The 12194-nt window shown below is 35.7% G+C and overlaps 1 long non-coding RNA gene across 2 annotated transcripts; it reads right to left on the reverse strand.

Moving 5' to 3' along the window:
• Positions 1–5472: 5472 nt before the first annotated feature.
• LOC103485764 (uncharacterized) lies at positions 5473–7930 on the reverse strand. 2 transcript variants are annotated; one of them, XR_536923.2, is made up of 6 exons: positions 7485–7930; positions 7170–7408; positions 6998–7072; positions 6848–6912; positions 6670–6745; positions 5473–5746 (listed from the first exon to the last, which is right to left on the reverse strand). It is a non-coding gene; the product is annotated as an uncharacterized LOC103485764 (long non-coding RNA). The 2 variants fall into 2 exon arrangements; XR_536924.2 differs by having other exon boundaries at positions 6998–7089.
• Between the last annotated feature and the right edge of the window lie 4264 nt (positions 7931–12194).

The raw sequence follows: 12194 nt of genomic DNA on the forward strand, positions 1-12194 counted from the left end.
TGGTGTAAGACTGAATATTAGCATATTTTATTTTTGCTTGCTTGGGATGATCAAGATTAAAGTTTGGGTATTTTGTTAGGACTATATTTGTAGTGATTTTTAGTATCTAACTCTTCTTGCATCATTACATATATTCATTAAGTTTATCTCTTTATAGAGAATCATAATTTAAACATCACAATGAACCCAACGCAAAGAGAATTGCTTAAAAAGAATAAGAACGAGTCAAAAAGAGACTAAGATCATTTTTATAATTTTTTCAAAGAGGTGCATCGCTCCCAGCACTGTGGAGCGCCACGAAACGACGCTTGAAGGCTAACATGTGCAACTGATTGAGCGCTGCAAAGCTCGTGAGAAAAATGGTTAAGCGTCGCAACATTCTCTCAAGCATCGCAGCATTCTCTCCGAGTATTGCAACACTTCGAAGATTTTGATGCACGGAGCCCAATTAATTTCCATTTAGCCTTTTAAAACCCCATTTCACTTCACTATGTGTATCTCTTAATCATTTTTTAGATTCTAAAGTTCTCTCTCAAAATTAGTGTAAAACCTTTCTCTATTACTCAATAAAATTCTCCAATTTTTGCTGCAAAGGCTTAATTTCTCGCTCAAAATCTCTTTTGTATGTTCAATTTCAATGATGGGCTAAGGTAATTCTTGCAAATTTGAGTCCTTTTACTTTAATTTCATAAGATTCTTTGTCTAATTTTGCATTTCAATATGATCTTGGAGCATTTTTCCTTTTTTTGCTTTTTAATAAAGGATTCTTTAAAAGACCATCCTATAATTTTAGAATTTAACCTTAATTTCTTGAGGTGATAAACTCATTGTTAGAACTTGAATGTTATCTTGGAATAAATTATCTAGCATCACGTAACATCTTTTTGAATTTGCCCGTGATTGTTAATTTGAGAATATCCCCCTTTAAAAGGTCTCAATTTGAAACTCTTGATCTTAATGCAATTCAATGTGATTTTGTTGAAACTACTAAGATGGATACCTAATTGCATGAATTAGAATGAATCTTATTCTTTTACATTGTTCGTTAAAGTAGGGCAGTTGATCCTAAAAAAACCTATTATTAAGGATCAAGTTGAATGCAAAATATACTTTTGTTTCCATGATTAGAATTAAGGTGAATCACCTAATTCCCTACAGTTTTTAACTGAGAGAGAAACATTTACTTTCTATGTCTTGATTTCTTGCTTACAATTCAATTGATCATTTCCCAAAGATTAGGACTTTTTCTTTTCTTTTTTTCATTTTTTTTTGTTCCAATTTGTCACAATCAACCCTCCTCTCCCTACGTTTTTACTACTATTATTATTTTAGATTCTTGAAATTACTAATTTCTTTGATTTTTAGGTTCCAAGTGCTTCTCAAGAACTCTCTTAAGACACGACCCCAACTTTCGGTACACTACTTGCAATCATGTTAAGTAAGTTGGGTAAAAATTTTTTGAAGGGCTTTTTAGGTAGAGATATTCTTTTATACCCAATTGTAAAATATTTTTGTATATTGTTATATTCATTTGACAATCTTTTGTGCAATAGTTACTTGTTCTTGGATGATGTTAAATAAGAAATTTTGGAACCAATCACAAATTGCCACGTCATTTACTAAAATAATTGCATTTGGGATTAACTAAAATTTGGCATGTGTCCCAAATTAAATTTAAAAATAAATTGATCAATTCTAATGATATCACATGTCTTTATTATAACTATTAATTAATTATTAATTATTAATTATTAATTATTAATTGGAACAAATTAATTATTTTGGTTCAATTAAATATTTTTTATTTGGGCTAAAATTCAATTGAGCCAAAAAATGAGCTTAATTTAGCCCAAAGTTAAATATGGCTCAAATCCATGTGATTGAGCTCATGGGTCTGGTCCATGGATCAACTAAACTCAAGTCCATAAAAGCCCACCAGGGAACTCTAGAAATTGAGGAGTTTTCTTCATTTGTAGGAGATGGAAATTTTTTACTCCAGACTAGAGAGAATTCTCTAAAGAGCCAGAAGACTCCATAACTCCAGAAGCCGACCACCCTTGAAGATTGAAGTTCTTTTGAAGATACAAGCTTTCTTCAAAGACTCCAACATTAAGAACATCATGTGCTCCGCTTCCTCAAATCAAGCATAAGCATCCAGTTAAGAGAGAAGTAGAGGATCATATTCTAGAGATCGAACCGCATAGCATCAAATCAAGACAAGCACAACATCAACACAAGTTCAACTCCACCAATCAAATTTCTTTGGAAATCTCATGTGAACAAATTGGCATGTCTAGTGGGATATCTCTACCTCCCATCTCTCTCTCGTCATCCAAATTTACAAGAAAATTAATGGCATCAAAGAAGATCGCATCCAAATCTTCTGTTGCAAGCGACATTTACACAGGACCCATCACCCGCAGTTGTTATAAGGGAATCACCCAGGAGTAGGATCAAGGTTGTGTCATCGCGCAAAGCATTCTTAAGCAATTGATGGAGTCTCCTAAAGGTGGGATTGACATTAAGGAAAATTCTTCGTATGATAATACTGATTCTGTCTTTAGCAAGTCATAGAAGGAAGCACACCCTGACATGATGTCTGTCATCATGGTTGATATAACGACCGAGGCTGCCATGGTAGAGATGAAGAGGAAAATTAACCTCCTGATGAAAGTTGTGGAGAAATGAGACCATGAAATCACAACTTTGAAAGAGCATATGCAGATTCGTGAAACTACTGAGTCGAGTCAAACTTTTATTGTCAGAGCTAGTGATAAAGGGAAGAATGTAGTGTAAGAAAACCAACCACAACAACAATCAGCTTCTGTTGCTTCTCTCTCAATTCAACAACTACTGAATATGATCACGAATTCCATTAAAGCTCAGTATAGAGGAACGCCGCAAACTTCTTTCATGTACTCTAAGTCGTACATCAAGGAAATCGATAACTTGAGAATGCCGCTTGGGTACCAACGTTTGAAATTCCAGCAGTTTGAGGGAAAAGGCAATCCAAAGCAGCACATCGCCCACTTCGTCAAAACATGTAAGAATGCAGGATCAAAAGAAGACCAGCTTGTCAGGTAGTTCATTCGAATTTGAAAGAAAATGCTTTCAAATGGTACATCGATTTGGAGCCGAAAGTCATTGATAGCTGGGAACAACTAGGGAATAGTTAGAAAAGAAGTTCCTTAACCCTTTCTACAGCACCAGACGCACTGTAAGCATGATGCAGTTTACAAACACGAAACAACGAAAGAGAGAGCCAGTTATCGACTACATCAACCAATGGAGGGCTTTGAGTCTTGACTGCTAAGAATGACTCATCGAACTGTCGATGGTAGAAATGTGCACCCAAGGCATGCATTAGGAACTCCTTTACATTCTACAAGGAATAAAGCCACACACATTTGAAGAGTTAGCAACATGTGCTCATGATATGGAGTTAAGCATCGCTAGTAGAGGAGCTAAGGACTTTCCTATTCCTGAAGTAAGAAAAGATAGGAAAGAGACGAAGGGTGCTAAAAAGATAGTGAAAAGCATCGTGAAGGAATCTATGGTCGTAAGCATGTCCCCATTGAAGTTCTCCAAAAGAAAAGAAGTGAAAGTTGAAAAGAAGGATGATGGAAGCGAGAGACGACGTCTGACTTTAAAAGAAATACAGGAAAAAGTTTACCCATTTCCTGATTCATATACTGCAGACATGCTAGAGCTACTACTGGAGAAGCAGCTGATCCAGCTGTCAAAATGTAAGCGACCTAAACAAGCAGAAAAGGTAGATGATCCCAACTACTGTATGTATCATCAAGTTATTAGTCACCCAATCGAGAAATGTTTTGTGTTGAAGGAGCAAATTCAAAGGTTAGCTCGTGAGAAGAAGATCGAGCTAGACTTGGAGGAGGTAGCTCAAACAAACCATGATGTAGTGACAATAATGTTAGAGGCTCCTTGTCAAGATTGATTTTTTAGCAAAGGGAAAGCTTGGTCTAGTTTGAGACTTTCGAGCCTATAGTTGTGCAATTCTATCAAGTCTAAACTAGTGCACGAGGAAGACAAGGATTTCCCTCGACCTTAGCGCTTAGTAACCTTGGCAAACTTCTTTCTAACAAGATTCCTTTGTGATCATCAGGATGAAAACCTAGAAGTCATTGGGTGTCATGCTATTAATGAAACGGAGGAAGAAAACATCCCGCCAAGATAACTAAAGGAGGAGGGAGTGTCAAAAGACCTATCGAGCTTCAATGTGGATGATCTGTTATCACTTCCTCAAGAAACCAAAACCATCCTTATTAATGCATTGTTAAATTCAGGAGCATCAAGTTCGAGTGCTCCAACTGCGATATACGAGAGTACTCCTTATTGCATGTCTATAGACTTTTCAGATGAAGATTTACTTTTGGGATCTAAACTTCACAATAGATCCTTGTATATTCCTGGATATATTTGAGAACAGAAAGTTGGTCGGATACTCATTGATAATGGATCGACTGTCAACATAATGTCGAAGTCGACTATGAAGCAATTAGGCATCTTTATGAACGATCTCTCTCAAATAGCAAGCTGGCAATCCAAGGTTTCAACTAGGGCAGCCAAAGAGTAATAGGTATGATATGCTTAAAACTCACAATTTGTGACCTAAAGGTTAGTGCATTGTTTCATGTTATAGACTCGAGGACCACTTATAAGTTGTTACTCAATTGTTCTTGGATTCATGAAAATGGAGTAGTAACTTCGACACTGCATCAGTGTTTTAAATTTTATCAAGATAGCGTAAAGAATGTTGAAGCCGACTCTAACCCGTTCTCAGAGGTTGAGTCTCACTTTGCAGATGCAAAGCTTTATTTGAAGAATGACAATAGCCCAAAAGTCGTGCATGTAAAAATTTCTCTTTTAAACAGAGAAGATAATTAACAGTTGAAATCACTTGCAAGTAGGAAACCACGTAAAAGTACAGGAACCTTTAACTCTGGAAAGGGTGAGGAATCCACGAGCACCACAATAAGTATGACCTTGATGGATGAAAAGACTTCAAATCCATCGATTTTACGCTTTGTCCCTCTATCGAGACACAAGAAAGGTGAGTCACCACTACTACAAAAACTCTCTTGACGATTTTAAACTATAAAAAATGATTATTCTTGACACTTTTAAAATCGTCATTAAACCATCAAGATACAAATATTTATGACATTTTAAAACTGTCAAGAGTACATTTTTTCATGACATTTATTAACCGTCAAGAAAAGAAAGTGATTGTTTATGACATTTTGTAACCGTTAAGAGTATGCTTTTTCATGACATTTAGGAACCGTCAAGAATGTCGTTCATGACATTTCAAAACCGTCCAACAATTTTTCATTTTTTAATTATAATTTATTTATATTTTTGTTCATGTATTATGCTCCCATTGATCCTATATAGTGGTCCAACAATTGTTCTATTTTAAATACATATAAACGACAAATATTCATCAAATGACAACTCAATATCATCTATTCATATCATTTCCAAAACTTTGCATCATATTCGTATCATTTACAAAATCAATATAAACAATTTCATCAGATTTCCAAGAATTCAACTAAACATCATCTAATTAAGTAACTTAGCCCAAAAGTATATCATCTCTATACATAAATTTTCATAATGTCAACCCCTACATATGAACAATTCACCTATCAACAATTAATGTTGTGAGTGGTTGCTTAGGTAGTCCATTAAGAGCATTTAAGAAATCCTGCATGTCAACCTGCAAATCATGGTACAAGCTGAACTGAACGCTCATTGGCATAAACATCAAAAGTACAGTAAAAGCAAAAATCAATCATACAACAAAAACAGACTATATATGAGCTTAAGCAACCAAAAAGATATAGGTCAAGAATTCAAGAAATAAGTAACAGATTATGTTTAATAAGGAAGAAACAAAATCCAAATTGTACAAATATTGTCGAAATCAAATGAAATAAATGGAGTGAACACAAACTACCATTATAAACATCCAGAAGGTTCAAATGTTGTACGAATAGACTAATGAGATTAAAAAATACCAGTCATACTTGCATAACAGACTAAAAAATTGTAATGTTTCCAAAAAGAGGCATTCTCAAGTCCATTATAATAAAACCTATGTTTGTCAGTTTCTGGTATCAACAATGCAATAGTAGTGTTGAACATGCATAACCGTGTCACTTACATTTCTTGGTCTGTGAACTACCACGGCCTTCCTCTATTCTCATTCATTCATCATTCAATGAAACAAAGTTAAAAGATTTGGATCTTTTCAATTCAAAAATAAAAATTAAAAAAAAAACAAATAATTCAAAAAAGTCTAAAAAGTCTAAAAATTATACTAAACAAGGAATAATTAATTAAACAAAATGGAAGTGATGACTCTTAAGAAAACAAATTACCAAAAGCATATCCCCATCCAAATTTAGGGGTTTTCTTGTCTCTAAAATAAACCAATAAAACAATGAACTTCAAGAATTAAAATTCACAAAAATAATTTAGTAAAAGAATGGCAGAAAACCTTGACATTATAAAATCCACTATAACGGAATAGATGCATTCTGCAAACTTATTTTATTGCATGCCCACCCCTTCCGAGATTTATTGGATAAAAAATTTCAGTAAACTTATAGCACAGACAGTAACAAAATGGTTGCAAACCTGCATTGACCGTAACAATCTTTAAATTAGCATTATATGACATCAATTCTTGATTTTTTACTTCATAAGCATCCACCTGACCATGAGACAATTGTGAGAATATTTTATTTAACCATTAGAAAAAATACTAAAAATCAAGCTCATGCACATAATATTTTAAGTAGAGTTGTTAACATACTATCTTTTTATAGAAATCGTTATCAGTCTTCTTGCCATTCCAAGTTCCCCATTGTCGACTTCTTTCTGCTCATATCATAAATTATAAAAGCCACTAAATGACTGGAATGATCCATTATCTATAGAACATTAATAAATAACTAAGATATACCTGTAGCAAATTCATTATCTCCATTCCTGATCAAGATTCCTTCTTTTTATCCATTAAGACTTGGTTTAGCCTTTCCTACAAACATACAACAACTGCTATCTGTAAATAATAAACTCCTCCAACAGAATCCAACCTGAGCCTAGAACTGAAAAATAACTCAAAGATATCTCACCTGCAATTTGATGTACTCCTTTTCTTTCTTCTTCATCTCAAGTATTTGTTGAGTTCTTACTTGCTTTGCACACAAACAGAAGACAACATTAGTACTAAAATTATTAGATAGAAACCAGTATGTATCTCACAGCATCCAACTACCATAACCTAATTTCCAATAACCATTCTTTGAAATTCATCCTTTTCCTGCAGTAGCTTGTCAATTTGAGCTTTGAAAGCAGCCTTAGCTTTTGCTTCCTAATGGAAAATAATTTCCTTGTTCAGTACTAAATAGAGAGAAATAATAGAATTTAGACAAGTCTCAAGATTGTACTGTTCGTGTAATTGTTGCAATCTCCCTATCTTTAGCTTGTACTACCGACTCTAGCCTCTCAACTTTGGTCTCTAATCTTGATATATCTGAAAGTAGCCTGCCACAAGAAAATGAAGGTTTTTATAAAGCCATAACGTTCGGCGTTCCAGTAGTAGCAGGTTCGTCGGCGCAGGGGCTTCTTCAACGCTGGCGGCGTTGGGTCAGTTGCGAGAAATGGGAGTGTGGCGAGGAGGTTGTGGGTTGTGAAGAAAGGGAAATTGGGTCATTTCCAATGGTTGCAGGTTCGACGGCGTTCCAATGGTAGCAAGTTCATCGGCGTTCCAAAGGTAGCAGATTCGACGGTTTTCTTTGACGTTCTTCGGCGCAGGCGGCGTTAGGTCAGTTGCGAGAGATGAGTGTGGCAGCGAGGGGTCATTGTTTGTGAAGAAAGAGAAATTGGGTTTTAGGTTTTTTTAAAAGAAAACTAGTTTTTTATTTAAAATGTAAAAAGAAATTAGGTTTTTTAAAAAAAATAAATTAGGCTCTTATTTTTTTCGATTATTTAGTAATTCTTGACATTTTTGAAACGTCAATGAAAATTATCTTACTTGATGTTTCAAAAATGTCAAGAAATTTTAAAAATTACTTCCCTCAACCTTTTCATAAAAAATTTTCACATTTAAAACGTCAAGAGTTTAATCGATATTACTTGACATTTTTAAAACGTCAAGGATAACTACATATTATTTGACGTTTAAAAAACGTCAATAATGTCGAATTTATAAAAAAATCTTGACGTTTTAAAAATGTCAAGAATTTAGTAGATAATACTTGACGGTTTTAAACCATGAAGGAAAAGTGCATATTACTTGACAATTTAAAACCGTCAAGAAAGCTGAAAAATGACTACCCTCCACCTTTTCATTAAAATTCTTGATGGTTTTCCTTTTAAATCATCCCTTTCTTGACGTTTTTTTTTTCCAAAAATCGTCTAGAAATTAAAAACATAACTGTCAAGAAAGACTCTTTTTTCTAGTAGTGCATCATTCATAGAGTCTCCAAAAGACATGGAGGTTGGTGATATTGAAGTCCTAAAAGAAAGCTTCACTACATCGCTTACCAAAATAGTTAAGCAAGAAATAAAGGTACACTTGATGGAATCAAGCTTGCCTCAAAGGCGAACAAAAGATGAATTTGACCCTAAGGCTTACAAATTGATGGCGAAAGCAGGTTATGACTTCACAGCTCACACCGAGTTCAAAAACTTGAAAATTCATGAACAACCTGAGCGTTCCTCAACCCAAAGGAAGCTATTATGGGAAGAACATGTTATACATGTGTCAAAAAAAAAAAAAAGGACTCGGATGCAAGTCACCAGAGTAAATCTGTATAATTAGAAGGAGAAGGACAGAGTGGTTGACAGCAATCACATAACTATAGAGGAGGTTGATAGTATAGAAGAGAAAGAAGGTGACAGTCAGAGAACCTCAGCATTTAACCGAATTAGACCTCATGTTTCATGCGCCCTAGTATTTGAAAGGCTAAGCATGACGGAGACAGAAAGAGAAGGTCACCAGTCAACATCTAGCCTTGACCGATGTTTGGACTTTCAAAGGCTAACTATGACCTTTAGAAAAGATAAAAGCACATGTCAAACCTCGACGACTACAAGACCATCAGTCTTTGAAAGGCTAGGCATGGCTAAAAAGAAAAATGTACAAACACCCTGTGCTCTAATTTTTAATCGTCTTGGGGATGGAAGCCCACATGTCAAGACTGATTCTTGCATAGATACAAAGAAGAATGAATCAACATCTCGCACGTCAGTTTGGCACCGAATTAAGCATACAGACGTCGAGAATTTCCATTGTAAGGAGCTTCCTTATGAGGCAAAGGGAGAGGGAGAAATTCATAGCAATGTTCCTTCCCGAATGAAAAGAAAAACTTTTGTTACTCTCAATACAAATCAAGGTTCGTTGAAGGTGAAAAGACATGATATTATACTAACTAATCCTGAAGAGGAAGTCTCATAATAAGGAAGAGGTGAAACCTCATGTCATCACATCACTATTATTGAAGAATCAGAGATTGAAAAATGTGGAAGATGTCCTACAAAGTTTAGAGGATGGTGACCAATCTACCGTAGATGAGTTAAAATACAATAGAGGAACCACACAAAACTTTCATTAGTGCATGTCTCTCTAGTGAAGAGGAGGATAAGTACATGAGTTTGCTCACCGAGTACATGGATATCTTTGCTTGGTTGTACAAGGAGATGCTAGGATTTGATCCAAAAGTAGCAGCCCATCATCTTGCAATGAAACTAGGGTATCAACCAGTTAAGCAAGTGCAACGACGTTTTTTTATCAAAGTTTATTCCCCAGATCGAAGTTGAAGTCAACAAGTTGATTGAAGCAGGATTCATTCGCGAGGTCAAATATCCAACATGGATAGCAAACATTGTCCTTGTCAGAAAAAAGAACGAGTAGTTTCACGTTCGTGTAGCCTTTCGTGACCTAAATAATGCATGCTCTAAAGATGATTTTCCTTTGCCTATCATAGAAATCATGATTGATGCAAATACGAACACGAGGTGCTATCCTTTATGGATGGGTCGTCTGGATATAACCAAATACGAATGGTCCTTTCTGATGAATAAATGACAAGTTTTAGAACTCCAAAGGGAATATATTGTTACAAGGTGATGCCCTTTGGATTTAAAAATGTTGGTGCCACTTATCAACGTGCTATGCAACAAGTGTTTGACGATATACTACATAAGTATGTTGAGTGCTATATTGATGACCTTGTGGTCATATCCAAGAGACGACAAGACCATTTAAAGGATCTAAAAGTTGTGTTTGACTACTTGCAAAAATATCAAATGAGGATAGACCCTCCTAAGTGCGCATTCGATGAGACTTCAGGAAAGTTTCTTGACTTCATTATAAGGTAACGAAGGATTGAGATAGACCAGTCCAAGATTGATGTCATTAAGAGGATGCCAAGGCCAAAGAGTTTGAATGACCTAAGAAGTCTTTAGGGATGATTGACTTACATTCGAAGGTTCATCTCCAACCTGGCTGATGGTGCCAACCTTTTCAAAAGTTAATGAGAAAAAGGAGAATTTTGTGTGGGATGAGGCTTGTCAAAATGCTTTTGATAGCATAAAGAAATACTTGCTTAATCCTCTAGTATTAGGAGCTCCAGTACCTGGGAAGCCATTAATACTGTACATTGCTATATAGGAAAAGTCTATAGGCGCATTATTGATATAAGGGAAGGAGAAGGGAAAGGAACGTGCTCTCTACTATCTAAGCAGAACCTTAGTTGGGGCCAAAATTAACTATTCTCCCATTGAGAAAATGTACCTTGCAGTTTTCTTTGCCATCAATAAGTTTAGGCATTATATGCAGGCCTTCACGATTCATCTATTAGCAAATGTGGACCTTATAAAGTATGTTCTGTCTAGGATGATTATCTCTAGACACTTAGCCAAATGGGTGGTTTTACTCCAGCAATATGACATTGTCTATTCCCCGAAAGGCAAGGCCACCCAATTCATTTAGATTAGAAGTTATGTGAAGACTTGCTAGATGATGAAGTTTTCTTCACAGAAGTTATGGAACCTTGGACTATGTATTTTGATGGCGCAACGCGAAGAAGTGGTGCAGGACAGGCATCGTCCTCATTTCTCCTGAGAAACATGTGTTGCCTTATAGCTTTGCGCTTGCTGAACTGTGCTCGAACAATGTGGCTGAATATCAAGCCTTGATAATTGGCCTTCAAATGACATTAGAGATCGGAGTATCATTCATAGAAATTTACAGTGATTCAAAGTTAATAATCAATCAGTTTTCGCTTCAGTAATGTGAAACATGAAGATTAGAACCCATACTTCACTTATGCTCGACAATTGATGGAAAAGTTCAACAATGTGATGTTGGAGCATGTCCCTAGAATAGAAAACAAGAGAGCGGACGCATTAGCAAATTTGGCCACTACTTTGACGATGCTGAAGTATATAACACTAAATATACTACTTTGTCAATGATGGATTATGCCTCCAATTTTGTCTGAATTTTAGGAAGCGAACATAGCGACATCTCATTTGATTGATGAAGAAGATTGGAGTCAATCTACATAAAGTATCTTGAATATGGAATGCTTCCAAAGGATTCTCATCATAAAATTGAGGTACGAAGAGGCTGTACACTTCATTTATTACAAGGGAACCTTATATTGTCGTTCTCTTGAAGGACTCTTCCTTCGATGTCTTGGAAAAGAAGAGCCGATAAAAGCTCTAAAGGAAGTGCATGCAGGCGTCTGTAAAGCACATCAATCGAGACCAAAGCTTCAATTTTAGTTGAGAAGAATAGGCTATTATTGGCCTAAGATGGTTCAAGATTCAATGGACTATGTAAAGAAGTGTGAGGCTTGTCAATACCATGCAAACTTCATACATCAACCTCCAGAGCCTCTACATTCAATTGTGGCTTCCTGACCGTTTGAGGCTTGGGGACTTCATTTGGCTGGTCCTATTACACCAAAATCATCAACAAGACATTCTTATATCCTTGAAGCAACATATTGTTTCTCAAAGTGGCTGAGGCCATTGCCTTGAGAGAGGCCAAAAAAGAGAACGTGGCAGACTTTATTCGTACCCACATCATCTACTAATACGGTATACCTCACCGGATCGTGACAAATAATGGAAGACAATTCTCCAAT

Source organism: Cucumis melo, chromosome 5 (assembly GCF_025177605.1).
Source record: "Cucumis melo cultivar AY chromosome 5, USDA_Cmelo_AY_1.0, whole genome shotgun sequence".
In the NCBI taxonomy this organism is placed as follows: Eukaryota; Viridiplantae; Streptophyta; class Magnoliopsida; order Cucurbitales; family Cucurbitaceae; genus Cucumis; species Cucumis melo.